Source organism: Cololabis saira, chromosome 12, assembly GCF_033807715.1.
Source record: "Cololabis saira isolate AMF1-May2022 chromosome 12, fColSai1.1, whole genome shotgun sequence".
Classification (NCBI taxonomy): Eukaryota; Metazoa; Chordata; class Actinopteri; order Beloniformes; family Belonidae; genus Cololabis; species Cololabis saira.
In genome coordinates, this window is record NC_084598.1 from 18,328,771 (window position 1) to 18,346,858 (window position 18,088).

Consider the following 18,088-nt stretch of genomic DNA (forward strand, 5'->3'; position numbering starts at 1 on the left):
AAAGACATGGCTCAGAGGCTGAATTTCTAATTTATTTAGCAAAAACAATCAAAAGCTTGTTTTTAAAACATTCAAGGCCTGTTTAAAATAGGTATTAGATGCCATAATAGGTCCCCTTTAAGTTGTACATTTTGTTTATATTACATGTAAGTTACTTTGAATCATCCTTGATCCCCCTGCCTTATATCTTGGAGGGAGTCCTAAGAGAACCTGAGAACCCAAACCCAATGAGAACCCAAGCCCGGCGCCTGCATTACGATCATGATTGATATTCAATCATGTATTAAATTAATTGAAAAAGGGTGTCTCCTGGATATGTAGTTTAAAAAGAAGGAAACACCCTCTGAAGTCTGGAGTGTTTCACTTCCACTCCTTGTTTCATCATCATGATGACTTGAAAGCACACTTAATCACTGATTAACTGGGGACAGGAATAAACTTCACCATAAATTGACACTGTACAGTAGTTAACACCCATCCGTGCAGATTTAGATGGCATCAGTTAATGTGATACTATTTTTTGTCATGAAAAGCTCAAAGTCTCTAAATGAATCAGCTCCATTTTGTGGCCAGATCTGAGCAGTGGAACATTGTTTGGTGTTTAGCATTTCTTGGCACTCTCTGTTGACAGCCTATTTTTAAAGTTAGAAAGTGCTTGCAGTGTGGCTGCAAGAGAGAGGACACTGAGGAAGCAAACTGGTGATCCATGATGCTTTTATGAAAGCATGACAGAATGTTACAGCTTATACACTCACACACTGCCATGATTAATCCTCATAGCCCACTTTGAGCAAGAAAAGCTAATTCTGCTGTAAGGATGAAAAGGCTGATAATTATGTTCATAGTAATTTCTCTGTTTTAACCCCAGCACCAAAGAAGTTTCTTAATCATAATACCCAGGTGGATACGTGGTAGTGTGAGTCACCAAATTTGTATTTAAAATTTTTTTTATTTTTTTTTACAGAATTTTGTGTGATCATTTGTGATATTTTACATCAAATGCATTTGGTGTGGCCCAGACTTCTGTCTGAGGTACACTCACTAGAGAATTCAAATCAAATAAATTAATGAATAACTAATCTTTGCAGATGCATGAATCTACATATCAATGTAATCAGAGGATGTTGTGTGCGTGGTTATTTCCAGCAGAGAGGCTGAGAAAATGTCACGCATGCAAAGCCTCTCTCCATGTATGCTAATCTTTCTGCTTTATGCAATCTGAATAAAAAACTTGCTGAAATCAACGTGTTTACCAATTGGCAAAGTGCCTTTTGGTACACGCATACAAGCTACACCAATGCACACATATTACGCATACATTTATATCTGCGCTGTGAGGTCTGAGATGAGTCTGAGATGAATCGGTGCACACTGGGACTTACAGTGGATTCCCAAAGATGTTGCTGTTTAATAATGTGTTCTCTTGACACAACAAATGTTCTGATTGTTCCATGGTGCAAAACTCTGAGGGCCCGATTTACTAAAGGTTTGCGTGTGTTAAAACCTGTGCAAACTTGACAGCACCCGCAAACCAAAGTGCCAGCTGATCTACTAACAGCGTGCAAAGAGGATTGCGTCTCTGAAATGCGCAAAATTGCACACGCAATTCAGTTAGTACTTTTGCCCTGATGAATAATCAATATGGGGCGTACCTGCCAGAACGCGCTAAATACTGGGAGGGGAAGATGCAAATTGGTCCATTTACCACGCGCAATGAGATTTACCAAGCCTGAAAGTAATTGCGCGTATTGTGATTGCGTCTGTATTTAATACGTTTGAAAGGAAGGTGCTAATCTGTTGCTGCTGTTATTGTGGCAAGGAGGCGACATCCAAAATCAAAGAATACGCAGAGAGAGAGTCTTTATTCTGCTGCATGCTATTTTAAAAATGGTTGCACAAGTTTTATTAAAGGCCACTTTTTCTTTAGTTCTTCGCCTTATATCTTTGCCACCTTCTCTTATTGTGCCCCCCTCCACTCGCCCACAAGCAGGCCAAGCCTTTGTGCCAAAACTTTGTATTTTATTGATTACTTATCTTATTGAACGTGAAATCATCCTTCGTAAATTACATTTAATTAAAACCCGTGCTTATTAATCACAAAACACAGGTTAAACATCATGACCAAATCTGCTCCGTCCCGCTGTGTCAGGATCAGCGCAGAGACTGCAGCTTCGCCTGAATTATGCTTCTGCGTTAAATCGACGGCGTAGCCGACGCGTAGGGTCGCGGTGCGGCGTGCGTCGCCGCGTGGCCTACGCCGTCGGTTCTGCGTTGGTGTGACGTGGAACCATAAATCAGCCTTTAGTGTGCGCTGTAGTTCATGAATGTGTTTATTTGCCTCTTCCACTAATATCTCTAACTCCAACTCGTTCAATTTCATTTTGCGCTTGTGACTTGTGACTGTGCTTTCCATCCAGACTCTCCATGGCGCAAACGTAAGACGCGCAACACCTCATTTAAATACTGCTGTTTGCACCTGTTATCAATTGCGCACGCAATCTTAGTTGATCACCCGCAAACCACGCAACAACTGCACGCGCAAACTTTTTCAGTGCACACGCAATTTAGTACTCTTTATTTAGGATCTTAGTAAATCGGGCCCTGAGTGTTTAATTTCAGTATACATCCCTAAATCAAAAACAGTTGAAAAATGAAAAGAAAAAAGGATGCAATATTTCTTACTTTAGTTCCCAGAAAGTGTTAACCTAAGACATTTAATGATTTGTCTCTTCAACATTAATCATCATCCATTCCTGCATTTCAGGAACAAATCCATCATCCACAAAAGGCTGGGGCACAAAGATGTGCTGACGATCCTGAAGCTACATGAGAAACCATCCAATGGTTTATTAAAGCCATTCTATGTAGCAATACCACTTATGACCAAACAGGGACATATACAGTGCCTTGCGAAAGTATTTGCCCCCCTTGAACTTTGTGACCTTTTGCCACATTTCAGGCTTCAAACATAAAGATATAAAACTGTAATTTTTTATGAAGAATCAACAACAAGTGGGACACAATCATGAAGTGTAACGAAATTTATTGGATATTTCAAACTTTTTTAACAAATAAAAAACTGAAAAAGTGGGCGTGCAAAATTATTCAGCCCCCTTACTTTCAGTGCAGCAAACTCTGTCCAGAAGTTCAGTGAGGATCTCTGAATGATCCAGTGTTCACCTAAATGACTAATGATGATAAATGTAATCCACCTGTGTGTAACCACGTCTCCGTATAAATGCACCTGCACTGTGATCGTCTCAGAGGTCCGTTTAAAGAGCAGAGAGCATCATGAAGAACAAGGAACACACCAGGCAGGTCCCAGATACTGTTGTGGAGAAATTTAAAGCTGGATTTGGATACAAAAAGATTTCCAAAGCTTTAAACATCCCAAGGAGCACTGTGCAAGCGATAATATTGAAATAGAAGGAGTATCAGACCACTGCAAAACTACCAAGACCTGGCCGTCCCTCTACACTTTCAGCTCATACAAGGAGAAGACTGATCAGAGATGCAGCCAAGAGGCCCATGATCACTCTGGATGAACTGCAGAGGTCAGAGGTCAGGGGTCACCTACAGCTGAGGTGGGAGACTCTGTCCATACGACAACAATCAGTCGTATACTGCACAATTCTGGCCTTTATGGAAGAGTGGCAAGAAGAAAGCCGTTTCTTAAAGATATCCATATAAAGTGTTGTTTAAAGTTTGCCACAAGCCACCTGAGAGACACACCAAACATGTGGAAGAAGGTGCTCTGGTCAGATGAGACCAAAATCAAACTTTTTGGCAACAATGCAAGACGTTATGTTTGGCGTAAAAGCAACACAGCTCATCACCCTCAACACACCATCCCCACTGTCAAACATGGTGGTGGCAGCATCATGGTTTGGGCCTGCTTTTCTTCAGCAGGGACAGGGAAGATGGTTAAAATTGATGGGAAGATGGATGGAGCCAAATACAGGACCATTCTGGAAGAAAACCTGATGGAGTCTGCAAAAGACCTGAGACTGGGACGGAGATTTGTCTTCCAACAAGACAATGATCCAAAACATAAAGCAAAATCTACAATGGAATGGTTCACAAAAAACATATCCAGGTGTTAGAATGGCCAAGTCAAAGTCCAAACCTGAATCCAATCGAGAATTTGTGGAAAGAACTGAAAACTGCTGTTCACAAACGCTCTCCATCCAACCTCACTGAGCTCGAGCTGTTTTGCAAGGAGGAATGGGCAAAAATGTCAGTCTCTTGATGTGCAAAACTGAAAGAGACAAACCCCAAGCGACTTATAGCTGTAATCGCAACAAAAGGTGGCACTACAAAGTATTAACTTAAGGGGGCTGAATAATTTTGCACGCCCAATTTTTCAGTTTTTTATTTGTTAAAGTTTTAAATAACCAATACATTTTGTTCCACTTCATGATTGTGTCCCACTTGTTGATTCTTCACAAAAAATTACAGTTTTATATCTTTGTTTGAAGCCTGAAATGTGGCAAAAGGTCACAAAGTTCAAGGGGGCCAAATACTTTCGCAAGGCACTGTACATCTGAGCTGGTGACAAAAGTGGCATTTTTTGTGAATTCTGGTCAGGAAACATGCTTCAACTGATGTTTAGCTTTTCTTTGGAGAGTCTGGGTTGAAATGTTGAAGGCGATTGTGGCAAAAATCCATCAGAAAAAATAATCAAAATCCATAATGACAACTGTGCGTTCAAAAAACAAAAACGTTGTTGTAGCAGCTACGGGGCCCGACCGACAGGATAGAGAGGACACGGAGTTTAGTGCAGAACCCTTTTATTTACTGGAACCCCACCCCCAGGACACACGTGCACAAGCACCACGACCAGCAGCAGCTTCTCAGTCCTCCTTGCAGCTTCTCTGTCTCTCCCTTTATAAGGCTGGCAGGGTGGAGAGGCTGACGGTCCACACCTGTGTCCCGTCAGCCTGAGTGGCTGCAGCTCCTCCACTCTGCCACACACCCCCAACGCCAAACTCGCGCCGGGGTCCGTCCGGCCGATCCTACTCCCCTCCCCCGCCCCCTCGGAGCGGGAGAGGAAGCCCGGAACCGCCGTCTGCGCCCCCGGGCCTTCCTGGCTCGGACCCATCTGGAGGCCGCCCTCGGCGTCCGGCCGACCAGCGGGAACGGTCGGGGGGTCGCCCTCGGTGCCGGGCCAACCGCCGAGAAAGCCGCTCTCGGGACCGGGCCGATGGTGGCCTCAGGCCAGACGGTGCGTCCAGGACCACCCCCTCCTCCGTGACGCGGCCCCGCGCCGGCCGCTGGTCCGCCTCCAGGACCGCCTCCTCCACGGCGCAGCCCTGCTCTGGAGCTGGTGTGTCCACGACCACCTCCTCTGTAACGCCGCCATCGGCGTCCGGCTGCTGGTCCGTCTTCACCTCCGCAGCCCCCTCCGACTCCGCCTCCGCCTCGGGAGCCGTCGCCCGGCGACCTGCAGCCACTGCCTCCCGGCCGGTCGGCTGCAGCCCCGCCAGCGCTGCCGCGGCGAACCTAAGGCGTGGTGCCGGGGTGGGCCGCTCCGGGGGTCCCGCCGCCTCGGGAGCCGTCGTTTGGCAGCCCGCAGCTTCTGCCTCCCGGCCTCTCAGCTGCGGCGCCACCAGCCCCTCCCGCGCTGCTGCGGCGAACCTCCGGCGTGGCCCAGGGGTGGGTCGCTCCGCGGCCACGAGCGCTTCCAGCCTCGCCAGCTGCTGCTCGCCCTGGTCACGGAGCAGGGCGGCCAGGTCCGCCATGGCGGCCAGGTCCACCACGGCATGGGCGAGCGCCTCCAGGGCCCGCTCCGTGCCTCCCTTCTCCATCCCGTCGGGCCCCACGTTGGGTGCCAGTGTAGCAGGGCGAGTGCTACGGGGGCCCGACTGACAGGATAGAGGAGGACACGGAGTTTTGTGCAGAACCCTTTTATTGTCACACACGACACCACCACACACGTGCACAAGCACCTTCTCCCATAGCATCAGCCCCCGACGTGTTTCAGCTCCTTCCTTATCAAGGCTGGCAGGGTGGAGAGGTTGATGGGCCACACCTGTGACCCATCACCTGAGTGGCTGCAGCTCCTCCACCCTGCCACAGTTGTTTTTAACTCTGCAGCTATCCTTACTATGTAGGGAAATATGAACAGTGCAATGTCACATGTCCTAGTCACAACTGAAACTTTAAAAATAAAAAATACATTTACTAGGAGTAAAATTAGTCAAATGAGCTTTCCTTGGCTGACCTGCTGTATCCTTGCCCGCATTTCAATCTTATTACTGTATACATTTACGGTGGTTTCTAGCTTGTGCATAATCAAAAGTATGAAGGACTGCTGCAATTGTGACTTTCATCAGATGGATGCCTTCTCGTGGCTGTGTAAATTTTGTTCCAAAGCCTAAACCTCCACTATGATGCTACAGAGGAGAGAGTGAAACAACCTGTGTCACCATTGTTTGGACACAGAGGACATTTCTGCAAGTGGAATGATCAGAAATTTACAAGATCTTGAACATGGGATCATAATTTTCACATCAGAAAATCCAGCAGTGCATGCCTTTGCACCGCGACCCATCAATGATCTCTCCTGTAATTGTTAGATGATCTCCAAGGCCTCCGGTCTCTGACTCCTCAATAGGCTCACAGCATCCAGATAGCCTGATGTACCGTATAATATTGTCATGGTTAGGAAAGATGCCAACATAAGACCGAACCACGGAGAAATGTAAATCCACGGGCAGCTCCATCTGAACCTAGGGTCTAATTTTATGTGTAGTTTCATTGACAGTATTGCTGGAATTTATATACGGTAATGTAATGGTACATCTACCACATGCTTTCAGTTGAGGTCATTTGAGGCCAAAGAATTCAGATGAGCATTTATTAATATGACTCAGATTTCGTAGCTAGTTGAGCACCTCTGCTGCTGCAAGAGCCCTGGGTGTCCCTAAAGGTGCACAATGTTGTTGGAATGTCTTGATTTGCACATCTGTGCAGCATCACTTGGAGGTTGGGAAGAGGGATCCTGGAATAGTAGATGTTTTTTTTTTAAAGAGGAAGGGAAGCTCACATATCTCACCATCCCAGAGAAAGTAAATCCCCTACTTGGATACAGGAGGAGTAATATGTCACTGTTCTGAAAATACTGGCTCAGCTCTTTATCCTCATAAAGATCCTGGAGGATGTGGGAGTTTGCTTAACCAGTTTTCATGTGCTTACAACATGGTGTCTTGTGAGGAGTCCTTTTGTTTTTGGGGGCTATTTGCTATGGGCCAGGTACAAATTGTACAAGGACAGAACTTGTTTGGAGCTTTATTCACACTACTGGTAGTAAACTGTACGCATTTCCTCTGCTGTCCACCACCAGACTGGTCCTTTGTTAAAGATTCTGTGGCTTCATTGTGCAGGGATGGGGCGTTTTCGAGGCTGAGTGAAGCAGCTGAGGGGGACAGTGAGCACCTCCAAGTCTTACGTGAAGCCTTGGTTGAATGGATGTGACTATCCACTCTGGAGCTGGAATGAGTTGCTGCCAGACCACAAGGTTTGTAGGTATGGTGGGTTCATGTTCATGAAGGGGGTTGAATGGAGCATGACATTGACAGGTTTATGGAGGAGCAGCATCTGCAGTGTTGCAATCACTGTAACAGTGTGCCTTCTTTCTTTTTTTTAAACAAAATATTGTGGTGGCAGTTTATTAGGACAGTAGGTGGACAGGAAACAGGCAAAGACGCATCAGAGCAAAAAGGGCCAAGGTATTCATTTTTTGTCAATCCAGATTTCAATCCTTCTCTGTGGTCATGTGTAGGGGTGACAAACTTCCTTTGAAATGAGCCATTCAAGGTGTTTTTGGCATCAGTTTTAGATCAATTTCAGGGGATATGTTTGAACCATCAGGAGGAAACGATTATATCACTTAGCTGGATTGGGAACACTGGTATTTCTCCAGAAGACCTGGAGACAAAACATTGGATCATTGCTCAGGGAGGATGAATGGATGGATGTTCAATACTAATTTTTTCTAATTTATGGCTGTAATATTAGATTCTGGGCCATATGTTGAAATGAAATACCCTCTCTCAATTCATGCAAGTTTATTACATATCCTCTTTGAATATTTATGGGCTTCAATGAACAAATCGGCTTTTCAGTAACATTTATAGACCTTCAGAAAGACTATCTACGTGCTTTACCCTTCCTCCATATTGCTTCTTTCAAAAGCTCATAAACCCATAATAACATAAGACGGAAACCTGTCTGTCTGATCTGTTGTTTGGGGGAAATATTTCTGCTGCTGAATTTCTTTCCTCTATCTTTGCAGTGGCTATTTAAACTACATGGGGAAAATGTATCTATAAGCATAATCCAAACAGACGATAGTATTTTCACCACAAATCAAGTGTGAATATTAGCGAGAGTGAATTTAACGGGACGATAAAGAGGACATGTTTAGCTAATCAGGAGACTGTCCCCCGTTACCTTCAGTTTTCTCCAGCACTTCTTGTCTTTTGTCACAGCTTATAACATCTCCCCAGTGTGCCAGAGGCTTATGGGGGAGTCACTGTAGATTACTGCCTGGGTCAGAAAAATGAATACAAATTAGGCAGTGGAAGAGGTGGAGTGAAACACTGAAGAAAGAACCAAGATGCAGAATTAATCTTGAACGGAAACAGAGATAGTTTTTTCATTTTAACATACAATGCATTGTATTAAGAACTCAAATGTGTTTGTATGTACAGATGCATGCATAAAAGAATTCTTAAAATGTTAGGGAAATCATAACAAATATGTGCAAATAACTCAAAGCAAGCGTATTAATAGAGTTGATATCAGAATGAACAATTAATGCCAAACATCTGCTGAGAGGAGAAATGTCAGGACATGTAACGTCGCCTGGATAGCAAACAGTACGTTTTTTTTAGTGATCTTGCGCCCTGTTCTGAAGAGGGACTAGCTCCCCAGTGGCGTCCCTATTTCATTCCCTGCCCAAAACACTCTCTTCTCTTCTCTGGACATAATTACGCTGACGTTTAGGCTGTTACACTTTGATAATAGCTGGAAAATATTAAATTATTAGATTTTTAATTCATAGTAGGCTACAGAGAAATGAATACAGAGGAGGCATACCATGCTTGTATTTTTCTGAAGCTAACCTACTGTGTTTGTATACTATCAGTGCGAATTACGTATATTTGTACATGCATGCTGCATGTCACTGTGTACAGTTGTGTTTGCATATTAAACCATGCATATTTACTGACATGTTTGTGTGCACGTTAGCATGTGCACATGGAAGCCCTTTTTTTGAATATGTGGCTATACTCCTGTTAAGCATGAAGACAGGACCAGGCAGCTGCCCAAGGCACAGCTTTAGTAAGAACCTGCATTCTAAATAAATTCTGTCAGATTACGCCAGCACAAACTAAACACTCCAATCCTCGGGATGGTGCCTGATTCTCTGCAGTTTACCACAGGAACTGGAAGCAAGAAGGAAGGTGAGGTTTTCGTTGTTATTATCTGAAAATTGGACATTACATTTATGAATTATGACAAATGATCCCTGTATACAGTAGACAATCAATCGTTTCAATTGTTGTTGTGCGCCTGCAGAAGTATGTTAATTGAATTATTTTTGCTACACTGTCATATGCAAATGTGACCAAGTGATCTCTCCACATGCATCACATATAATTATCCCCACTCTTGCGTGGCATTGTTGCTCATGAGGCTGTGCCCTTGACTCCCATTGTAACTGTACAGAATAAGTAACACATATTGAAGATGACCCATGTGAATAAATACCCCTTCCTTCAAATATAAACCAAGAAATGGTAAAAAAAAAAAAAAAAAAACATGAGATGCACACAGTGCTGTGCTCTGGGAGATATTTTTGAGTCCCTGTTAAGATGCAGGTTACTCTTTATGACACAAAAAAAAAAAACTGGGGAACTTTTATAGAAGCTATGTCATATGCAAACAAGCTCACTCCTTCCCTATCTGTCTCAGTCTTTTTTGTAAACAGCACACACACATGCACACACAAGATGATTAAGAGGTCTAAGGGCCTTCAGGGCGAGCTTGGTCTTGGGGCAGTGGTGAATCACAGCTATCATGTGGTGCATGCTTTCCACTCTGATCTGTCAGAGAGGTTTGGGAACTGTGCTCACTGATGAGTGATTGGAACAGGCTGGGCCACAGTGGCCTACCCATGTCCTCCCTTCCTCAGACATGTCACTCTCCCTCCCCTGAGCGACACGAGAAAGGTAATACACCCCAAGAGCAGCCTACATACAAGGCCAAGGCACCCAGAATCATCAATGAACAGGGGATCATGATTAACAATATGTAGAGTGCATGGTACCTCACTAGAAGGACATGAACAACAGAGCGACTTTGATCCAGCTGTATCTTTTCAGGTTTTTTTTTTATTTTTATGATAAATAATTGTTGATTTGTTTACAGATTCCAGTGTTGCATACTTTTAAATGGCGTATGCATGAATAAGTACTGCAAAACTGGCTATTAATTAAGGTAAAATAGAATCAAAGCTTGCTGTCTCCGTTATAGCTCCTCACATAATGACATGTGATACAATGCAAACATGATCAGCAGTTCTTGTAAGTCATGGGTTTATAAACGAGTATTGTGCAAAAGCCTTGGGCACCTTTCGTTTTAATAATCATCCATATTTATTTTCAGTCAATTAAGATACAATCAGTACAGCAATAACCTTGGCATCAGCACTGGCCATGGAACGCCCATACTGATCAATATGTACATAACCCATCCATCCATCTTTTATCTATACCCTTTCCAGGTGTCGGCTAGAGCCTTTCCCAGACTTTTTTTTTGTATTTGTGAAAACGTCAGAAGCTCACCATCACCAGTGCATCAAAGGGGCCAAATATAAGCACATGGTAACTTCTATGCTTCATTCAGACTCATTCATTTGCCTAACATATTTTTTTAAACTGTCGAAATAATCTGTAGTACCCAGAGAAGCCCACGCATACCAGCACAGGGAAAACATGCAAACTCCACCCAGGAAGGCCTCAACTGGGATTCGAAACAAGAACCTTGTAGCTATAACGCAACAGCGCCAGTGTTTCTTTAGGACCAAGAATAGATACATTTTTTTTAAGAAGGCACACAGATTTTTGCAATGGCATGACATGAAAATGTCTTTCCTGTCCTCTTAGACAATACTTGTTTGCCTTGTTGCTGCCTCATGCATGCTAAGGGCCCAGGATTTAATGGTCTGGGCCGCTCTGCTTAGGCTGCTGCCCCCACAGCTCAAACTCAGATAAGCAGAAGCAAATGGATGGATTAATTAAAATTAATTGGACTGAATTGGAATATGGTTACATTGGACTGGGCTGTATTAAAGTGGACTGCATTGAACTGGTTGGCTTTCTTCATAAAAGCTTGTTGCGATTCTGCGCTATACAAACAGATATATATAGATTAACAGTATGGGGCCCTGGATAGCTCAGTGAGTTGAGAGGGTGCCGTTTACAGAGGTTATTTCCCTCATGCAGGCAGCGCAGGTTTGAGTCCCGGCCAGTCGCTCTTCGTGTGCTCCGCTGGTTGACTCAACCATTGAAGTACATTTCATTTATTTTCCTGGGTTGCTTTCACTGTGTGATTTGGATCATTACTGTCTGAATTTGGTTGACTCTGCATAAGAATTTTAGTTTTGCACATTTAAGATCACAAAAGGAACATCATCAGCCGGCTCCACTGGCAGTGACACATGCCATTAACACTGTCTCCACCATGTGTGTCAGAGAATACTGAATCCTTCGGATCATTCTGAGCATTTCTTTAAAAAAGGAAAAAGTTCTGTTAGAAATTGGTCCAGTTTCCAAAGTACTGATTTGGTGTTGCTGAGGTCACCATCACAAGCACTCCCTTTGTTGCCTTGACCAGTCCTGAGCTTTCTGTTCTCTCTCCTAGACGTCTGTTTTTGCATAGCTGCTTTCACTGATGCCAAACTATCTCCAATATTAAATGGTGAAGTTAAAATAATAAAGCAGTGTTCAGTCAGGGACAACCTTCCAGCTTTTCCAGAGGTAGACTCTAATGGTGCCAATGGTTTTCCATTAGTTTTAGCACTACTCACCTCTTCTTGACTTAACTCGACTTTACTGAGCTTGTGAACAAGTTGCTGCCATGAGCTATCCAGTGACATCACTCCCTGGCCAATCAGTGGCCTGCTATTTGCTATAATATCCAGTGGTTCTGAGTTTTGCATCGCCCATCTTTAAGAGCCCTACACCTTTCAATTATAATTTAAAAAGAAAACATTCAACATAATCAAATAAATAAAGGTTAAATAAAAGAAATAAAAAAATAAGTTAATGTTGACACTTTCCATCACATTCCCATAAAACCTGATCAGAAATCAAAGCAGAAATTCCACTGAAAGTTCACATTTTGCAGTGAAGATTTAATATATGAGCTCAGAGCTGGCAAGTTTACTGACAATATGAGTGAATCCAAGGCCATGTTCTGGAGTGAAATTCCTGTGGTCTGTCAAACACATCCTCTGGCAGCGCCTAATGTGGCGTGTGACACGTCACACCCTATCACTCTGCCCAACAGATGACCAGCTGCTTACGTATGCCCCATGCACAAGTGGATCCCAAACTAGACACTGTCAGGTGCGATAACAGTTTGAACACCAAAACCCACTCTGAAGCCTCGCCCTCCCCCACTATTCATTTAATGTTGCAGCCATGCTGCTCATAGCTGGCTCTGCACTGCCACCAGAATCCGCCCTGTCCTAAAGATGCTTTTATTCCCGGTTCACCTGCCTATTCCCCCCCATGCCGGGGGACAGAGATAACCCAGCTGCTCTGCTCCCCCAGACCAATGAACCACTTTCTATCACCAGGGGTTTTAACCGAGATAAGGACTGCTGCTGATCCCAGCTGTCTGGAGGGAACCACATACTCCTACTTTTGCTGGGGTTCACTGTGGGGATGTTCGGCAGTCAGAGACGACCATACATGCTATTTAACCTTTGTCCACCACATGTGACACATATCCTTTAGGAACATTATAAAACAACTGTGTAATATCTAAAGAAATGTCTTCATCCATAAAAAAAGAAGAGAAAAGGAAAAAACTGCATTGTGCTGCACTTTATTTTGATAGCTGCACTCCCAAAATGTGCCGCCGACATTTGTTATCTGAGGTAAATGTCCCCTCAGCACACACTCATTATTCCAATCCGCATGGGGACGTGGACAGGCCCAGCATTTGTGACAGCGTTTGATGCTCTCCTGCTCTTTTCCTCTCTGCATCACTGTTTCCTCTTTTCGATGAAGATCTTTGTTTTTAGCATCACAAAGAGGCAGCTTGCTTCTCTTTGTTTGGCTGCTTCCTTCCTGTATGTGCGTGAGCATGTGTAGTTAAAGGTTTAACAACCTTAGATCATTCGGAGGATTCAGCAAGAAGTTGAGCGGAAACCCTTGCGGAAAAATAATGTTTTCATCATAATTGCATCAGTTTGTAAAGGATGTTAAAAGGTAGTCCTTAGAAAAGGGAGAACGACAGAGGAAAATATCAAAGTTGCATATTCTGTGAGGCCATGTGATTTTTTTTTAATATATACATGTCTTCTTATTACCTTAAAGCTAGAACACCACCATGCATAACAGAGCACTTTGAAAATCTGGCTTAACCTGATTTTTCCCTGTTTAGTGAACCCCAGATCACTCCCCATTTGCTCTGTTTGGTTTTCAACATAAAAGGGAACGTTGAATGCATCTATAATGCAGTCTACTGTACAGCCTTTTGGTACTGAAGTTTAATAAAACAATGTAACCATGCAAGCAGAAAAATCAGCAAGCAGGTTTTTTTTTCTCTTTTTCCGGGCTGGATCATTTTCTTTGATCTGGAGCGCACTGAAAAGAGGGCATTATGTAACATCTTCAGCACACACATGGCCAAGTGTGTGACTGCCAAACACACAAGGGGGAGTGGCAGTGGTGGTGGAGGGGTGCTGTGGCAACAGGGGAAGGCAGACAGGCGAGAGGAAGGAGATAGGGCCGCGGAAAGCAGCAAGAAGAAGGCCACGAGAGGAGAAACGTTGCTGCTCATTTTGGTGTTGGGTCATTATTTTTATTAAGGCTGCTCAGTCAAGCAGCTGTAATGTGGGCCTTAACAGACCTCGTAATGAGACATGAGATTGCCCCTTAGTAACGGTTCAAACATGTATCTGCTGCTCACTGCCAAAAACACACTGTCTCCATATAAATCCTTGCTGCTGATTGTTAAGCCAGGAAATTTAAATAATTACATGGGCCCTTGATCTTCTTGGACGGACCCAGTCTGTACGCCAACAAGAAATGTTAGGCCATCACTTTTGTGCCCTAATTGGAAACAAATCTTTACCTCGAAGGAACAACAAAACAGAAACACAGTCATGCTACTGTGCACCAGATGGACCTTTAAATCAATCATTTACAAATCAATAATACATAACAGCAAAGGCATTTAAGCCAAAGATATCAGTAGGAAATCACTGGCTGAGTCCAGCACCATACGGTGATACAGTTGGCCAAAGATTTTCCAACTAAACAGGTCAAAGAGGCAGCTGGGACCGTATGTACTGTGGAAGTATGTGGAAAAGAAAAAAAAAAAAAAGTGTGTTAATAGAATCCTCCCAATTCAGTCCAGGATGTATGTCACATACGAGGGCCTTATCAAGAAGGAGCTGTCCTAACTGATGGAACGGAGAGGTAAGGATAAAGCAAAGCGCATTTGGTAAATTGTGTTTGTGGTGGTGTGCAGCTGAAAACTGATGTTGAGACGGCCTGACAGGGTCTGTGTCTGTTCATTGCAAGACTGTTATCCAGAGTGACCGTGTTGTCTTCCCTTCCCTCTGCAAAGGTTATGCCATTGCCAGCAGTCCTCATGACACATTGAATGAGCCACCATTGCCTGAGCCAGAGACGCTCATCACGTCAGTCTTAAAGTAAGTAAAACCCCGTGCTTAATCCAGACTGCATCAAAAGTTAATTCATGGACGAATCTAAGCTGGACCTCAATATTTCCACAATTTGTTTACGATCTATAGAATGGCTGTAGCTTCATTTTAGAAAGTGACGTGCTTCGTAATCGGGTGTGTTGGGCTGTCAGCTCAGGGAGCATGATCTTGCCAGCATGACTCAAGTCTGCCCGTGAGCTGCTATCTGCGCCTGTGCATCTACTCCAGTTGCTCGTATGATCTATTTTAGATTCTTTTGCCCAAGGATGTGTGCATCCTCACAGCAGAGAGCCAGAGAAATACGAAGGAGAGGAAGGGTAGGGGGGTTGTAGATGATATTCAAATAATTTACAGGCAATCATGCAAATTTAGCAGATATTGTGCACACGTGGAGGCTGTAGATAGCCGTGCAGTCCTGGACTCTGCTCACGCACAACAAATCTGGAATTATGCAAAAGAATTAATGAGATCTCTATCATCTGTTCGTGCAGGCCAAAGTATGCATTATTTGAGCGAACATGTGTGACACCGCAAGCACCACTTTTCCCAGTTAGCCTGTAGTAAAATCCACTTATCCAATTGCATTTATTTCTACGCCATATTGTGGCCAGAGTGCACTGTGCTAAACTGCTCCCATTGGTTCATTTTCTTTTACGTAAGCGAGGGCACAATGTTTGGCATATGTGTGTGTCTTGAATATGTCTGAAAGCAGCAGAGCCCATCCTGTTAGGGAAATAACAGGAGGCAGCGGCTGAGAGACCAGTCCTCCATTGCAAGCACAGATGTCATGCTCCTTGTGGCCTTCACACATTGAGGAGGCCAAGCTGAATTTGGCATGACCCTGAAGTGTCATCTTGATTAAGACACTAGGTTCATGTCGACTACCAATGTGGCCTGATATTTGTGTGCGTGCCTGACTGTGTCTGTGAGGGGATATGCATTTGGCTGTGCACAGGCTGGAAAATGTGGATCTCCTCTATATAATCCACAAGAGCAGACTTCGTTGGATGGCATGGTGCAGCAGCGGCAGGAGCTTTGTGGTTGCTGAATGGCTGGCTCTAATCTTGTGGAGGCAGTGATCTGTTGGAGGGGTTTTTGAGCAGTCTTGAGCCCAAAGGGTGAGATCAACAATAGCAAATGAAAAACAAATTAATAAATAATTAAAAATGAATAATAAAAGGTTGTTCTTTTCTGTTATAAAAATGTGGATTATGAACATTTCTCGGAATATTCAAGTTTGCCGATGTGAAATGAGGATACGCTCATTAACAAATTAGGTCAGCCTTCATGGATTTTATTAATAGCCTAAAATTTAATTTAATTTAAGAGCCAATCCAGAAAAATCTGTCCATAACATCAATTTATATTTTATAAAAAATTGTAAATGTTTGCATGCAGCCGTGTGGGATCTGGTTCTATACTGCATCTAAACATATGCACTCAACGTTATACCAGTATTTTTAATTGTAGATCTAAGTGACATACTGAGAACAGTCTCACATTATTAACAGACACAATAATGACATGGAGCATCCATACCAATCTTCTCAGGGTGATGGCAGTCTTTGTTTGATCTGCAGGGACTGAGAATATGTAGGTTCCTGCAGAGTAGCGTAATGCAGCCATCTGTTGGTCAGTAAGGGGAAGTCAGATGATTCCTAGGTCTCTGTATCAATCATTAATATCATCTCTTTTCCATTTAAAAGTGCAGTAATAATGCCATGCCTAAAAATCTTTTTCAATCAACACTTTAGTTTCCACCATGCAAACCACACTGTTAAGTCAGCAATCACAACTTTTCTTTTTCTCACTTCAGACATAACAGATATTTCCCCCTGGTTATCCAGTCTTCTGTCACAACACCAAACATATAGTATCTATGGTTAACAGAGAGCATAAAAGCTGGATCTGAAGTCTTGGATGGAGGATGTCAGCTGCCTGCCGAGAACAAGCCAACTTGGCTGCAATTTATTGCGTTCACGCAGCCATTAAGTAGAAAATAGACATTAAATACTACAGTTTTGACTACAGCTTGTCAGCAGGCTTTTTTATTGGAAAAATACATCTCTGAAATCCAGCAACTTCCAAAGAAATGAAAGAGGGACCCAAGTACAAGGACAGCAAAGAGAAAACAGAGACTGACTCTGTGAACGCAGGTGAAAAACAAGCATCCATTCAGATGTTATTGCCCTGAAGAAATACTGTTGTATGAACCAAAGTCTAAACTGCCACAGTCCAGCACTTAAAACCGTGCCTCTCTTCTTGTGGTGGCTGTTGCCTCAGTATTCTCATCAAGGTTTTTGAATCTTTTAGGACATTTTTTCTGGAAGTAACCTTTTAACACATACATTGAAATTTCCATTGATCAAACTGTGGTCCTTCCAATGACTTCTGCTTCTGTATCAGTCACATGTAGTTATAATATTGTACTTTGTCACTTCTCTGAGTCACGTGGTAGTTTTGCACTGCCTTTCTGTCAGGCATGTGCACTTTTATATTCCGGTAAAAATCAACTCAATGTTCAGATTGTCCAAATATATTAATACTTGCTAACGGTAGGCTCCAAACATCACCATCATTTCAGCCAACACAGAGAAGCGCAACGCATTCATTCATTCATTTCATTCAAGCCTACAAGTGTGCGTTCAATAATTCATTCAAATACAAGCATGAACTATAGTTGAGAACAAAAGAATAAAAAAAAAAAAACAGACATTGCATCACACAAGGCGCCAAAATTGATTTTTCAGATATGAAGGAACATTTTGGGAGATATATTGTACATCAAGTAATCTGATTCATTAAAATTAGAAATGACTTAACACTGTAACAGTGAAGTCAACCATCCAGGAAAAAAGATAAAAAAGGATGAGCAGTGATTTATGACTAAATTACTTTTGTCCTAGAAAAGGGGAGTTTTCTGAACAGTGTTGCCTCTGTGCTTAAATGCCCGTCACAAACTGCTTATTACCAGGCAAAATTTAATATTTTTCTCCAACACCACTTTACAGTTTAATGCTGTGTTATGTTCAGACTGCTTTGCCTCTCAAAACAAATTAAACTGGCATTTTTCACAAGTCCCTTAAACAGCAGTGACAGGTTTAAATTTTCTCCTGT